We start from the raw sequence: 14393 nt of genomic DNA on the forward strand, positions 1-14393 counted from the left end.
TAGGAGAAAAGTTAGTATGTTTCAAACAGACTATCAAATTACAGATGTTTGTTGCTTAAAAAGTTATGATACAAATGATATAGCACCCACTCAATATCCAGAAGAATAAAAGGCAGAGTGTTTCTCTCGAATGCAATCACAAAACTGCACAGATTTCCCATTTGGAGGGATTCTTGAGAATTTGCAGAAATTACACAAGCAGTTACAAAGTTTTTCTGTTATATTAGCAAGACTGGGGAGAGGCAAATATGTATCACGGGTTACATTTTCACAATGATCAGTCTGTTGTAGGACATGTCTGATACAAACTTACAAAGAAGGATGCACCAATTCTCTTTGTCTAAAAATACTGACTAAGCACCTTGTGCCCCCACCATGGAGGCACTGGGAGAACAAAGAAGGACAAGGCACAGGCCCTGCCTTCCAGGAATTAATGGATGGCCATTCTCATCCCATACAGTATGTTCATCAACAGAAAACCTAATGATAGAAGCTGCTCTTCATTAAACTGAGAAAATCTGGTTAGGTTTAGAAAGGAGGATCTGGAAGAAGAAAATGAACAGGGTGGGCTTGGTAACAGAAAGTAAAAAAATCACATCAAGACCTGGAGACAGGGCCCATAGGGGCACAATTGGACACATGAGGAATAGAGACTAGACTATTGGAGACCAGACTCTCCACATTTGGTCATTTATAATTAAATCTGCATCTATTGAGTACCCACTCAGGGACAGATATAAATAAAATGTGTAATTCAATGGAATTGGAGGCCAGAGAAGTTACTTCCATTATGGGGGCAGATTTGCAGCAAATTCTTCTAAATATTTGCGCAGTTTAATTACTGCTCATGGAGGAAAACTGAAGCAAAGGAGACAGATGGAGATAGAACGTCTTTACGCATACATATAATAATCTAATCTGTATAGAGAGGGGGAGGGACAAGAAAAGGAAGGGCAGGAGAGGGATGGGAAGTGAGAAGAGAGGCAACAGACATTTTCTCCCTCCAGATTACCAAGCCAGCAACGGCCTAACCAAATAATACCACTGGTGTTCTTTTCCCCCAAAACAGTCAGGCTGTCTTTAACATTTGGAGATTATACTTAAAAGGATGTAACTGGAGTATGTTTACTGGAGTATGTGTCCACATTCTAAACCGGAAAGCAGTCCCATTACTACAGGGACCATGGGAGACAATTTCCCCAGATGGCAGATAACCAAGAGATTTCAGTGCTTAAAGGACAGAAGACACAAATCACAAACAATGCTTTTAAGAGGGTCCGATATAAATTTCAGTTGATCTTATACATTATGCTTCTTTCTGAGAAAGACCAAAACCTAACGTCCTTCCCACACAAATTTCAGAGGGTACTATTCAAACACTTCAGGACAGGGGGTCAAGAATCCAAGGTTTTCTCACAGGTCTGCCCAGCTGATATGCCACTAGTGCACTTCCTTGAAATGATGAAGTATTATATTAAAACTTCCTCTGTTAACTTTTTAAAACGAAAAATGGATGCACACTCATTTTTAAGACCCAAATGCTACATACAGTCTATAGAAAAGTGAAAGCTTCTGAGAAGAAAGGCTTTCTTCATAGCCCATTCCATTTCCCAAAGGTAAGCCCCGCTAAAAGCTTCATGTGTCTGTTTCCATACCTATTATTATATACTCACAAAACTTTTTTAAAACTTAATTAGGACAATGCCATAACCATTGCTCTGTGGTTTGCTTTTTTCCCCTTACCAACACCTCTTTCTACACCAGAATTTTTAAAACTACTCCTCATTCCAATTAAGACTATATAAAAATCCATGCTGGATTGTCATAGTTTCTTACTATGCCATAAAAATCTGTGTCTAAACCAACTAGTACTTTGGGGATGGCAGAAGGAGTGATCCAGGATTCAATACAAGGGAACTCAGAAATGCTTCATCTCCTGGCCAAGTGGTTTCTAACCCTAAACTGCTCTGTGGTGTCAAGGTTACTAGAGCAGAGGAAATTTTAATGGCTTCTCTAAAGCTTCTGAGCCTTTCCACATGCTCAGTATGGAAGTTGAGACAGGCATGACAAGGAAATAGCAGTGTCAGTCCAGCCGGACACATTAAATGGGGGAAAGTATGTATACCTAAGGAAGGGAGACCAACCAGGTATTAGAAAAAAATGGTAATGATTTGAGAATGTCAAGGTGAGATTAAGTCCCAGAAAACAAAGTGTTGGAAGAAAACAGAGGACCCTTACAGCTTAATACCAATGTTTGTGAAGCTATTTAGATTAACAAGAAATTTGGGGAATGCTTGTGAGAAAAGCAATGGGTTGAAAAAGTTTGTTGAATCTCAGTCTTAAACATCATTTTATCCAAAATTTTTTTGCTAAACTGGATAAAGAATAATCTATGCAGATTTCCTTTTAGTACAGTTACAAAGTAAATCGAAGATATCAATACAGCTATTTTTTAAAATCTGACTAAATTTGGAGGAAGATGACAAGAATTCAGTGTTTTGTTTTGTTTTTTTGTTGTTTTTTTTTCCTATTTTCATACTGAATTCAAGTGTAGTTCAGGTCAGTTTCTTCCAAGAGTCATTTTCCCTAAATGACCCAGAAGATGATGCCAACTACAAAATTTGCCATAGGAGGAAATGAAGTAAAAAAAAAAAAAAAAAAAGTTTTCAAATATTTTAAAACCAAAGACTTTCTCTTTTAAGGACTAACTGTAAAGACCAGGTGTAAGGAAGAGGTTAATTAGGTGGGAAGAGCTGTGAGGCACTTCAAAGGAAAGTCTATGAAACATAAGAAAAATATAAGAGCTGGCATCTTTAAAAAATCTGAAATGAACATACAGAAAATATTTAAAAATTTTTTTAAATTATTCTGATAATTTATATATAAATCAGGATTCTTTAGCATTGAATTGTTAGGGTTTTTTTTTGTTTTTGTTTTTAGATTTTATTTATTTATTTATTTATTTATTTATTTTTTAACAGAGAGAGAGAGAGAGAGAGAGAAATAGAGAGCACAAGCAGACAGAGAAGCAGGCAAAGGCAGAGAGAGAAGCAGTCTTCCCACTTGAGCAGAGAGCCCCATGTGGGGCTCCATCCCAGAACCCTGGGATCATGACCTGAGCCAAAGGTAGACATTTAATTGACTGAGCCACCCAGGCGCCCCACATACAGAGAATTTTAAGGATTACAGCTAAAGGCTAGGGACATTAGTGAACAAAGCATATGATCCTTTAGATTTATTCAGCGCTAAAGAATGTATAGCTTTTCATCTGGAAATCTTTGTCACTTGTGGTATTTTTCTCAGGGAACAAACTGTGAATACTTTAGGCAAAAGACTGGGTAATGAAACTAAACAATTATACTTTACACAGCTTTGTTTTATCTCATTCCAAAAAGCATTATGTGGTCCTCTTCCCAAGGGCCATTGTTTGAAGACAGTATGAGCCTACAAATCTTCTATAGGACGCCAGAGGCCAGCTCCAGCACAGGGCATGGTCTTTGCAATAGGATAGACTGGGCTCAGGTCCCAGCCCTGTAATACAGCTATGTAGTCTAGTTACCCTGGCTATTAACACACTTTAAAACACGGAGATAATAATAGTTCTTACACAGTACTATAGTGAGGATTAAATGTAATAGAGCATGTCATACATGTGGCACAGAGCCTAATGCACTGGATCCAAAAATGCAAGATGTCATTATAAAATGAGTAACTAAATAATCTGGGATGTAGGGATTCCAAAATAAGACCTGATTTAAGAACACTAAGATAATTAAAGAAATTATCTTTTATAGTTCTCATCTACTCTGTACTAAAATAATTTTTACTTATCTATACTTTTAGACAAAGAAACTTGGGAGGGATTGTAGCTTAATCATCCCAAAGGCGATGGGCATTAGAATTGCTTAGGTACTTCTTAAAATGCAAATTCCTGGGTCCACTCCAAATCATCAGAATCAAAATTTCTAGGATGTGGCCCAAACAAGTGTTCTCTTAAAATTCTCCAGTTGATTCTGACAGTGGCTAGGTCCGGAAATCACTGTGTTATGGTATCTAACACAGAACCTGTCACAACAGGCAGGACATACAGATAGAATGAAGGGACAAACTGAAACACTACAGAGTGATTCATCTGGGGTCAAAAAAGTTAATCTCTCTTTCCAGAAAAATGAACTAAGACTATCTTTGCACACAGCCTTTTGGAGAGAGCAGCCAAAGAAACCATCAGAATACAGTTACATCCGGGGCGCCTGGGTGGCTCAGTGGGTTAAAGCCTCTGCTTTCGGCTCAGGTCATGATCCCAGGGTCCTGGGATCGAGCCCCGCATCGGGCTCTCTGCTCCGCAGGGAGCCTGTTTCCTCCTCTCTCTCTGCCTGCCTCTCTGCCTAGTTGTGATTTCTCTCTGTCAAATAAATAAAATATTAAAAAAAAAAAGAATACAGTTACATCCATTAATGATTACATACAGTATGTATCAACATGGTGAATAAGACAGTTCCCTATGTTTCCCACCAGATCCACTCTATGAAGCATCGTAACTTGCTTATGGGTACCCTGCTTATGGGTAATGTCATTCAACTGCCGACAGGTGGAATGGAAAATGAGTAAGAACAGAGCTTATGTAAAGGCAAAACATCTCAAATACCTGTATACTTCCCCATAACTTTAAGACTACTTAGCATTAGACTGGTCGAGTCTCAATTTTGAGGAAAAAAAAAAGCTAGTCACATAATTTAAATAGACATGACGATTAGATCTGTGGCTGTAGCAATCATCAACTGATTATAATGATACCACTGGAAGCCACAGCTTAGACACTTTTCCTCATCTAAATGATAATGCTTTGTAAATCATTATACTGTTCATAGCCATTTTGCTGCAAGAGCGTAATTATAATCAAGCATTTCCTTTTACAAAAGAAAGTGAAGACTATTTTTTCCACTTCTATATCACTTACGATTCGTTCAGTTTTTACATTTTATCTACTTTAAAGCTGCTTTGAAAGGAAAAAAAAAATCAAAGTGAGCTGCTCAGTAAGTTTAGTGTTGAAGTGGTGAGGTCTGGTAGTCAACACATAGACCTCTACCATCGTAAATAGCTCACCACAGAGACATCTGGCCAACTGGTCTAACCCTGTCTCACAATGGTCCAGGAACCAGTGATTCACCTCTTTAAATATTTGCTTGCATTCAATCATAATACAGCTCAGTGGCACTAAGAAAACTTTCTTTTCTCTGAAAATAAGACTTCAGGATTATGCTGCCAAGAAAGGAGAAGCTGGTTAAATGAACGGCCATAGGAAGAAAAACCAAACTTTGGGCATGAAATTACTATTGCTGTCATCTTTGCCTCATCATTCCAAAACAGTGTTACAGGATGCCATAATTTTTTCCAGTCCACTCCCCAATTCCCAAAGACTAAATCCTGCAGGATAAACAGTAACAACATGTAATATACTGGAAATTTTAATGGTTTCCTTTCATTAGAAAATGTTTTGGATTTCCTAAGGCAGTGAATGTATTACAAATGATAGCTTCCAATGTCATATTTAGTGCCCCCTCAACATTTTATTATGAACAATTTCCAACATAGAGAAAAGCTGAATTTTACAGTGGACACCTATATACCCACCACCTACATTCTAACAATAATATTTTATTACAGTTGCTTTATTACATACCTACTCATCTCTATCTGCCATCAGTCCAGCTAATTGGTTTTGATGCATTTCGAAACAAATTATAGGCATCAGTATACTACCCCCTAAATCATTCAGCATGCATATCACCAACTGGACTTTCAATATGTTTTTAGAAGTTAAAATTTACATATAATGAAATATACAAGTCTTAAGCATATATGTGCCAAATTTTGCCCAAAGCATACACCTATGTAATTCAAACCCTATCAAGGTAAATCTACCCATAAATATATTTGCTTTTAAAATATTCTACAGGACATCCCAAAGACCATAACTTTTTTTGACTGAAGATTGTGTTTAAATGGGGAAAACCGGGCGCCTGGGTGGCTCAGTTGGTTAAGCAACTGCCTTTAGCTCAGGTCATAATCCCAAGGTCCTGGGATTGAGTCCCACATCAGGCTCCCCCCTGGTCTTCGGGGATCTTGCTTCTGCCTCCCTCTACTGCTCCTCCTGCTTGTGCACTCTCTGTCTGTCAAATAAATAAATAAAATCTTAAAAAAAATAAAATAAAAACAGGGGCACTTGGGTGGCTCAGTGGGTTAAGCCTCTCTGCCTTTGGCTCAGGTCATGATCTCAGGGTCCTGGGATCGAGCCCTGCATTGGGCTCTCTGCTCAGCAGGAGCCTGCTTTCCCCCTCTCTGCCTGCCTCTCTGCCTACTTGTGATTTTTCTCTCTGTGTCAAATAAATAAATAAAATATTTAAAAAAAATAAAAATAAAAATAAATGGGGAAAACCTAGGAGATCAAGATTATTTGGTAGTACAATAAGTGGATAAGAAAAGTGTCTTATATGTCAAGAGTATACTTGCAAGTTGAAACAGAAACTACCTGAAGACATTTTAACAAGGGTGTTTTTGTCTCTAGACTCTAAGGCATCTGATCTGCTCTGGCTGGGGGGAGGGAGGGGGTGCCAGAGGGGAAGATTGTGAAATATTTGGTTGTAACTTCACTTTTCCTCCAAAAAGAAAAGCAATTCTGGTAATAAGATATTTTTACATGTCACCTAGGTGTGCAAAAACTGTCTGCAGTGGCACTGCCACTTGAGGTTTAAGACAGACAGGGTCCTGTTATTCCTGGGATTTTAACTAACTTTCACATTGTCTGAGAAGGACTGGGTGATTCTGATCCTTCTGCTATACACAGAGGTTAGTTTAAGAAAGTATGTCTTGGGGCGCCTGGGTGGCTCAGTGGGTTAAGCCTCTGCTTTCGGCTCAGGTCATGATCTCAGGGTCCTGGGATGGAGCCCCGAATCGGGCTCCCTGCTCGGCAGGGAGCCTGCTTCCCCCCTCTCTCTCTCTGCCTGCCTCTCTGCCTACTTGTAATCTCTCTCTGTCAAATAAATAAATAAAATATTAAAAAAAAAAAAAAAAGGAAGAAAGTATGTCTTTTGGGGTGCCTGGGTGGCTCGGTCGGTGGATTACACATCTGCCTTCAGCTTAGATCCTGATCCCAGAGTCCTGGGATCTGGCTCCCTGCTCAGCAGGAAGCCTGCTTCTCCCTCTGCCTACCTCCACAACTTGCACTGCCTCTTGCTCTCTCTCAAATAAATAAATCTTAAAAGAAAATAAAGTTCATCTTTGAAGGGGGGAAGTAGTTAATTTTTATGGCTGATCTGGTACAGAAGGATTATCTTGAAAAAGCTTCTCCTAAAATGTTAAGAGGTTTTTAACTCGGTAGCAGTAGTATCTGTGGTCAAGTGAGATTTTTTTCAACAAATTACAGAATACAGCCCTGACCTGAAACAGTACAAAGGAGAAAAGACAAATCCTTTTAGCATTCGAAAAATGTAACAAGAAATAAAATTTAGGGCTGGGATAAAGTAAGGAACTCGCAGAAGCAAATAAAAGCAAAAAAGGAAAAGTAAATGATACTTGCCTGATCTCAAAGACTGAAAACTATGCCTTGAACCCAGAAAGGAAATATTACGGAACAACTGAGGTAAGTCCCAGTGATGGCTGCAGTACGAGAAAAACAAATGCAGTACTCCATTCTATTTGACATCCTCCTCCCCCCACAGGAGGCCAGATAATAGGAAATCATAAAGATCTGTTGATTCAAACACATTCATGATACACAAATCAGAGGGTAAAGAACTTTACTATTACAGAGAACTCTTTGCCGTTAAAACAAAATGTGAGGACAGCATGGATAGCAACACTTTCCTTAAAGAGATCTACTTAAAGCAGTATCTGAAGTCACTCAGTTGCACACTCAACTGGATACTTAGTAGAAACTAACAGTAGTCAATAAGTATTTTAAGTGAATTTATTCTAAAATCTGTAAAAACCGAGGGTTTCCGAAGGAGTTATCACTTTGAAAAACTCAGACGTCATACAATAAATATAAATCCAATGCTTATATGCAGGCACCATGCAAAGATGAAAAGAGGTCCCCCGTGCTCGGCAAAGGGACAAAGGACAGCAACATAGCAACGCTGAGAGCCTGATCCATACTACAGTACATGCCGTGGAAGCCTATGGATAGAGTCAGGTCCATGAGGTGGAGGCCTCTCCCTCCACCATTTTTTCCTGTGGAAAAGGAACTTAGTGACTTTCAAGAATCTCTTATAAGCAAGTTTTTAGGTGACTCTATATACCAGCATTAGCAAAAGGGGGATGGAAGATTTATACTTGTGTTGCTACACATTCAGGTACACATTAAATTACAAGTCAAAACATTGTTAGTGTGAATATTCCCAACCACACAGTAAAAGGTTAACCAAAAGCCCGTAAATTGATAAAGATGAAGCTCATAGTACTTTCAAGGGGGTGGGGGGAAGGAAGCACAATGGAAAACCAAGATTCATTTGAGACAATACTGAGGATGATCCCAAATAAGCACCCTTCCTGAATATGGCAGGAACCCTCATTCTGCACAGGACATGTAAGCAGCTCTGCTCTGGTGCTAAGTTTCCCAGGACAGACTCTGGGAGACAACAGTAAGCTCTAATGTTCTACTAGTTTTCGTTTATGAATACCATGTTTTAGTAATTCTTAATAATTCACTTGCTAGGTTATTAATAAGTAGCCCTTAGGCATATGTAAGTATGAATAACTATGAAGCAATAAGAACTGAAGAAAGGAGCTGTACTTCTCACAAAGAAGGGTGGAGTGGAAGCCATACTTGGAGAGTGACTGCATGAGGGAGCCCTGGAGAGGAAACTTAACTCTCCAGGAGATGGAAGGGGTAAGAAAAAACTAACATTGAAACATTAAACTGAGGTAATACTAAACATGCCAAGTAAGGTGTTTCAAACCTTCTATTTGATGTAAGACCCATGAAATTATGCCTGGAAACTATCATTTCAAGCAACAAGAAAGTTACATGCAAGGTTCATTCATTAACAAACTTAAGGAGTGCATCCATTCTTTGCTTTTTCAAATGCATTCTCCATTTTCAAAAGCTCAGGAAGGGAGAAAGGAGAATATTCTTTAACAGCCAACCACATTTATAAAATGTTTGCTTCCTTCAGTCTTATATATATCACAGAGCTATATACAGTTATCTACAGTTAAATATGCTTTTACATATTTAACCAGCAAACATTCAAAACTTTTGAAATGGACAAAGAAAAATTTCACAATATGTAACTTTTTTCCTAATCTTATTTCAAAAGCTTTTTTTTTTTTTTAAGATTCTATTTATTTACTTGACAGAGAGAGAGAGAGTCACAAGGAGGCAGAGAGGCAGGCAGAGAGAGAGGGGTAAGCAGGCTCCCCATTGATCAGAGAGCCCAATGCAGGCCTTGATCCTAGGACCCTGAGATCATGACCTGAGCCAAAGGCAGAGGCTTAACCCACTGAGCCACCCAGGCACCCCTCAAAAGCTTTTGAAAAGGTGACTTATTGAACAGATAAACCAAAGGGAAAATATTCATTCTTTCACACTCCTAAAATTGTACAAGTCTTCTTCTAATAATTGGGGCCCAAGTTTTAGCACTACTTCCTGACTTCTCTTGTTTTTCAGTTTTCTAAATTGTACACAAGGAAAAAGCTATCCAAACTCAATGGTAAATGCAAAAATGCCAAATATTTGAAGAGAAGCTCAACTGATAGTTTACTACCCTCAAATAACTCTTTGAAATAGATTGCTGTTTCCATTGTGGTTCCCATCTGTGGTGCCTAATGATTTGCCATTTACTTTTTCAGCCCTGTGACTCTCACATCTACTTACAAGGCTCTGACCACAACAAAGCAGAAAACTTCCTATTTAAAGTAGTAATAGTCATTACCATCCATAAGAATTCCTAATAATTTCTCAAAGTATAGATATTAGAGTATCAAGGTGAGTTGTATTTTAAAGGATGCAAAGTGACTTCGCACTTCATTAAAAAAATTACTTCCCATTATTTTTCTAATTCTTTTTTTAAAAAAGATTTTATTTACATATTTGGCAGAGAGAGAGAGAGAGAATATGAATGAATGAATACAAGTAGGGGAGTGGGAGAGGGAGAAGCAGGCTTCCCGCTGAGCAGGGAGCCCGATGTGGGTCTCCATCCCAGGACCCTGGGATCTTGACCTGAGCTGAAGGCAGATGCTTAACAACTGAGCCACCCAGGCGCCCCTATTTTTCTTTTTTTTTTTAAGATTTTATTTATTTTTTTGACAGAGAGAGAGATCACAAGTAGGTAGAGAGACAGGCGGGGGGGGGGGGGCGGGGAGGCGAGGAGCAGGCTCCCCGCTGAGCAGGGAGCCTGATGTGGACAGAGGCTCTAACCCACTGAGCCACCCAGGCGCCCCTATTTTTCTAATTCTTGATAGGCTGACTTAAGCTCATGACTAGAAACAGACTGATGGAAATGCACTTCAGGAACACACAACAATTTGTTATTCTCTTGCCAAAACACACTTCAGAGCTGTTGCTTTTCCAGATTCACTACTGAATAACAGTTTTACACACAATGCTAAGCTCTTATTTCTCCTTGATTTTTGGCCAGCTTACTGAGGGAAAAGTCATCTTGTTGACAAATCAGAAAAAAGTCCACAGAGAGTATGCTAGAACACTTCCTAATCAATAACTTAAAAATAATCATGGAGTACAGAAATAATGAAGGGTTTTAAAAAACAGTAAAAGCAGGACACAGGCATTACGCATATATCCTGAGAAATCGGAAAGCTCATAAAATCACCACAGTGCACTTTTGTTTTTTTAAGACCCATGGAATATAAAATTAGAAAAACAGGAAATGCAAGCCAGCTTTTTGTTAAAAAAAAGAAAAGAAAAGAAACCAAACTTCAAAAATCACCAATTACCCAACATTTGGAAAACCAGCTCTAACAAATGCCACTAACCAAACATTAGGAAAATGTCATACTTGGACACAATTATCTTATAACCTCATAGGGGGAGCTACAAAGAAAGATGTCATTCCAGGAAATGCAAATTCTATATATGGTGAGAAATAGCGAACCGCCATGTAAGAGAATTTTAAAAGCAATTATCTAACGTGCTCATAACCCATAGTTTGAAGCCAGCACAGAGCACAGAAAGGCATAATATTCAAAAAAGGTCTCATCTACAAAATCACAACTGAGAGGAGGCATGATATTCCATACATGTAACAGCCAAAGGTCATAATACTCACTACATGTAGACACCCAAAGGCTACACACACACACACACACACACACATACACACACACACACACTCTCTCTCTCTCTCTCTCTCACATACATGGAAAAAGGGGAAGTAGTTTATAATATTGAGATCAAATTTCAGCCGTCAGAGAAAAACTTTCTGGAGGAAAAGATTATATTATAGTGCTACCTCCTGCCAGCACCATCGGAAGTTCAAAGTAAATTAAAACTCTGGGAGCAAAAACCGGAAATCCCTCCACTCCCATCTAAGCAGGGGCTGAAACCACGGGTTTAAACCATAATATGACCTAGAAAGCCTGGAACCTTGAGGTTTTCAGTACAATATGGCTCCCAGCACCCTAGGTGGTCAACAATTGTATTAATGCTAATCCCTTGCATCTACATACTGCTTTACATTTTAGACAGTGCTTTCTTCCACTTTTATTCCTCAATCCTTCTGGTGGTAGAATCACAGTACTTTACTTTCGCACAGCTTGTAGTCTGGAAAGTATCTTCACACACTGAGCTATTATTTTACAAAAGAGACCCAAGAGATTAAGTTACTCGTCTATGAACGTGTACGTGGTAGGTGAGGGGCCTGGACAACTGCGGGACTTTATTCAGTCACAGATACTTCAACCTTTTCAAGTTCAAAGTACAACACTCCAGAGGGAGCAGCCTCATTCAGACAGCTCTATAGGATAGAACTGGACAGTCTCAGTGTACCATCTCTGCCCCGCTCTCCCTCCCCAGAGACAGGGAAACCGAGGCACCAGGTAGGAACAAAAGCCTCATCTAGAGTCACGCAAGGAGTGATGCTGGGATAGACTCCCCCACCCACCCACCCACCCACCTGCCCTACACCCAGAAACAGCTAAATCCTGTGTTTAAGACACAGGTCGGTCTCCAGAGAGAAAGACCCTTGCCGTAACCGCTTCCCTCTCACTATTCCCCACCCGGGCTTTCCTACACATGGTGGTCTCTGCTTTCCAGAACCGCTCAGCAACAACCTCTCCCTAGGGCCCTTACTCATTTTTCACATCGGGCCTCCGGAGTAAAAGAATCCGCTAGCTCTGGCTCCCAACTCCTAGTCTCTTTCTCTAAGGGGTCTCTCGACCCCAAGGCATTTCTGTCTCCCAGGGGAGGTCCGACTCCCACCCCAGCCACCTAAACCTTAAACTCCACAAAAGAAAACCCTCACAACGCCTCCTCCGATTACCCCTTCCGTCCAGGATACTCCCGAGGAGGACCCCTAAATATCAGGAGCCTCTCAAGAGCTACCTGCCTCTCACCTGGGCCCCTTTAGCCGCGGCCTCCTCGAAAGGGCGACCCCCCAAAACCTCCGCCGATCGCGCACCCCCTAAAGGGGGAACACCCTCTTCCAGGTACCTCTTCAAGCGCCTTCAGCAACGGGCCTCAGCGGAGAACCTCCGGGCTGTTTCCTAGGCTCTGCCCAACGCCGCTCCCTCCCCAGCCCCTTCCTGGAGTCTCCTTTGGCACCAGTCGGGTCTCCCCGCCGCAAACCCGGGCGTCTGTTCCCCTCCCTCACGGATGTCTCCAGCCCTCCGACTACCCCCGGCTCCGCGTCCCCAGTGGTTTCCCAAGAGCAGCGCGGCCGGGCTACGGCACTGACTTCTCCAGCTCCAGGGCCCACCCGATGGAGGGGGCGGCGGCGGCGGCGCGCGACTCCTTTGTGACAGGTCCGAGAGAGCGGTAAAGATGGACGCGAGGCCACGGCGCTGCCATTACGCGCTGGGGCCCACCCCCGCTTCGCACCGCCCCTGCCCTCCCTCAGTCCCCTAGGAAACGCCCCTTCCTCGGTGGCAAGCCCTCTCGCTGACAGCCAGTCATCTTTCAGGGAAGGTACCACGTGATCATACGGGGCGACCCGCCCCTCAAGCGCGAGCTGGCCAGTCACCTTGCTGAGGTGCGAATGGCCCAATCAAGTCTCTCGGGCTAGCTTTCGGGACACCGGATTTCCATCTGTCTCCTGGGGAGGAAGAGGGGTGCGGATTGGGTTACGCCGCCGGAAGCGGGGTGGAACTTTGTTGTGGCGGTGAGGAAGAGGAAGCCCTGAAGGGTCAAAAGGAATACAAAAGCAAAGGCTATTTTCTTTCTTTTCTTTTTTTCTTTCTCTCTCTCTTTTTCTTGTCCTAAAGAGCGAGCGGTCTTAGCGGTGGCTTAGGGGTGGGCACCGCCGAGGTGAGGGGGTCTCGCCTCCCGCACGCTGGTAGGTGAGTGCGGCCTGGGCCCTAGCTTGGCAGAGAGACCTGGGCTCCAGCTTCTTCGCTGAGGAGATGGGGGGCTGCGTTTAATGTGAGGTTTAGGGTGAAGCCGGTTCTCAGTCTGCGCACTCGCCTAGTGCTCTGAGTCACGGGGGTCAGAGGCTTGCTGGGGTCCGCCTAAGTGGAGCCGAGGGAACCCGCAGGAGGGCCTCCCCAGTCGTGTGGGGAAGCATCCCGACCCTTTCTAGCGGTCTTGGGACTTCCGGCCTCTTGTCGGCTCTCCTCCACCGTTTCTGCTAGCTGGGAACACCCAGGCTCCAAGGGAGGAGCGGGCTCTCTCGCAGGGGTCTTGGGAGGGCTCCAGGCGACTCAGGCGATGTGGGAGTGACTGGCTGGAAATCTTTGAATCACAGAACGGAAGTGTAGGATGGGAAACACACTTAGTATGTACGGTGTGCCATTTGCTGTGCTCAGTGCATTTTCTTCTAATAGATAAACAAGCCAGCGTACTCGTTTTGCAAAAGAAAACTTAGGAAACTAAGACCGAGGGTTGAAGGATCTTGTTTGAGAGTTGTTTGCCCACGTGACTATCTGTGCACACAGGTGTAAGTGTGGAGACCTACTCGTTCAGAGCAGTGGTTCTTAATCTAGTAGAAAACAAGATTTCCTGCGGCCCTTTTAAATGCAGATTCTCCGACCCTACCCCCAGCTAGTCTGACTGAGTAGGTCTGGAGTTGGGACAAGGGAAGCCAAGTGCGGGCCTGGTGGTCAGAATTCCCAATGACCTCTTGAGTACCAGCTGTGAGGTAAGGTTTGTTCATTCTTCAGCTGTTTGGCTTGTTGATATGCTAACAGGGACCCCATAAAATGGTTTGGAGGGCACTGCTTCT

General features: G+C 42.1%; 2 protein-coding genes across 6 annotated transcripts in view; one reads left to right on the forward strand and one right to left on the reverse strand.

Annotated features, from left to right (window-relative positions):
- The window catches only part of RSPRY1 (ring finger and SPRY domain containing 1), a 46780-nt gene extending 33734 nt beyond the window's left edge, over positions 1-13046 (reverse strand). Inside the window, exon 1 of one of the 3 annotated variants that reach the window (XM_045989091.1) lies at positions 12912-13046. The gene's annotated coding sequence lies outside the window, so the exon portion shown is untranslated. Of the gene's footprint in view, positions 1-12570 lie in introns of all 3 variants that reach the window. The other 2 variants (XM_045989089.1, XM_045989090.1) reach the window with 2 other exon arrangements.
- A 238-nt stretch (positions 13047-13284) lies between these two features.
- Positions 13285-14393, forward strand: part of PSME3IP1 (proteasome activator subunit 3 interacting protein 1) — a 36467-nt gene continuing 35358 nt past the window's right edge. The window contains exons 1-2 of one of the 3 annotated variants that reach the window (XM_045989167.1): positions 13341-13512; positions 14107-14309. The gene's annotated coding sequence lies outside the window, so the exon portion shown is untranslated. The other 2 variants (XM_045989168.1, XM_045989166.1) reach the window with 2 other exon arrangements.

Source organism: Meles meles, chromosome 19 (genome assembly GCF_922984935.1).
Source record: "Meles meles chromosome 19, mMelMel3.1 paternal haplotype, whole genome shotgun sequence".
Lineage (NCBI taxonomy): Eukaryota > Metazoa > Chordata > Mammalia > Carnivora > Mustelidae > Meles > Meles meles.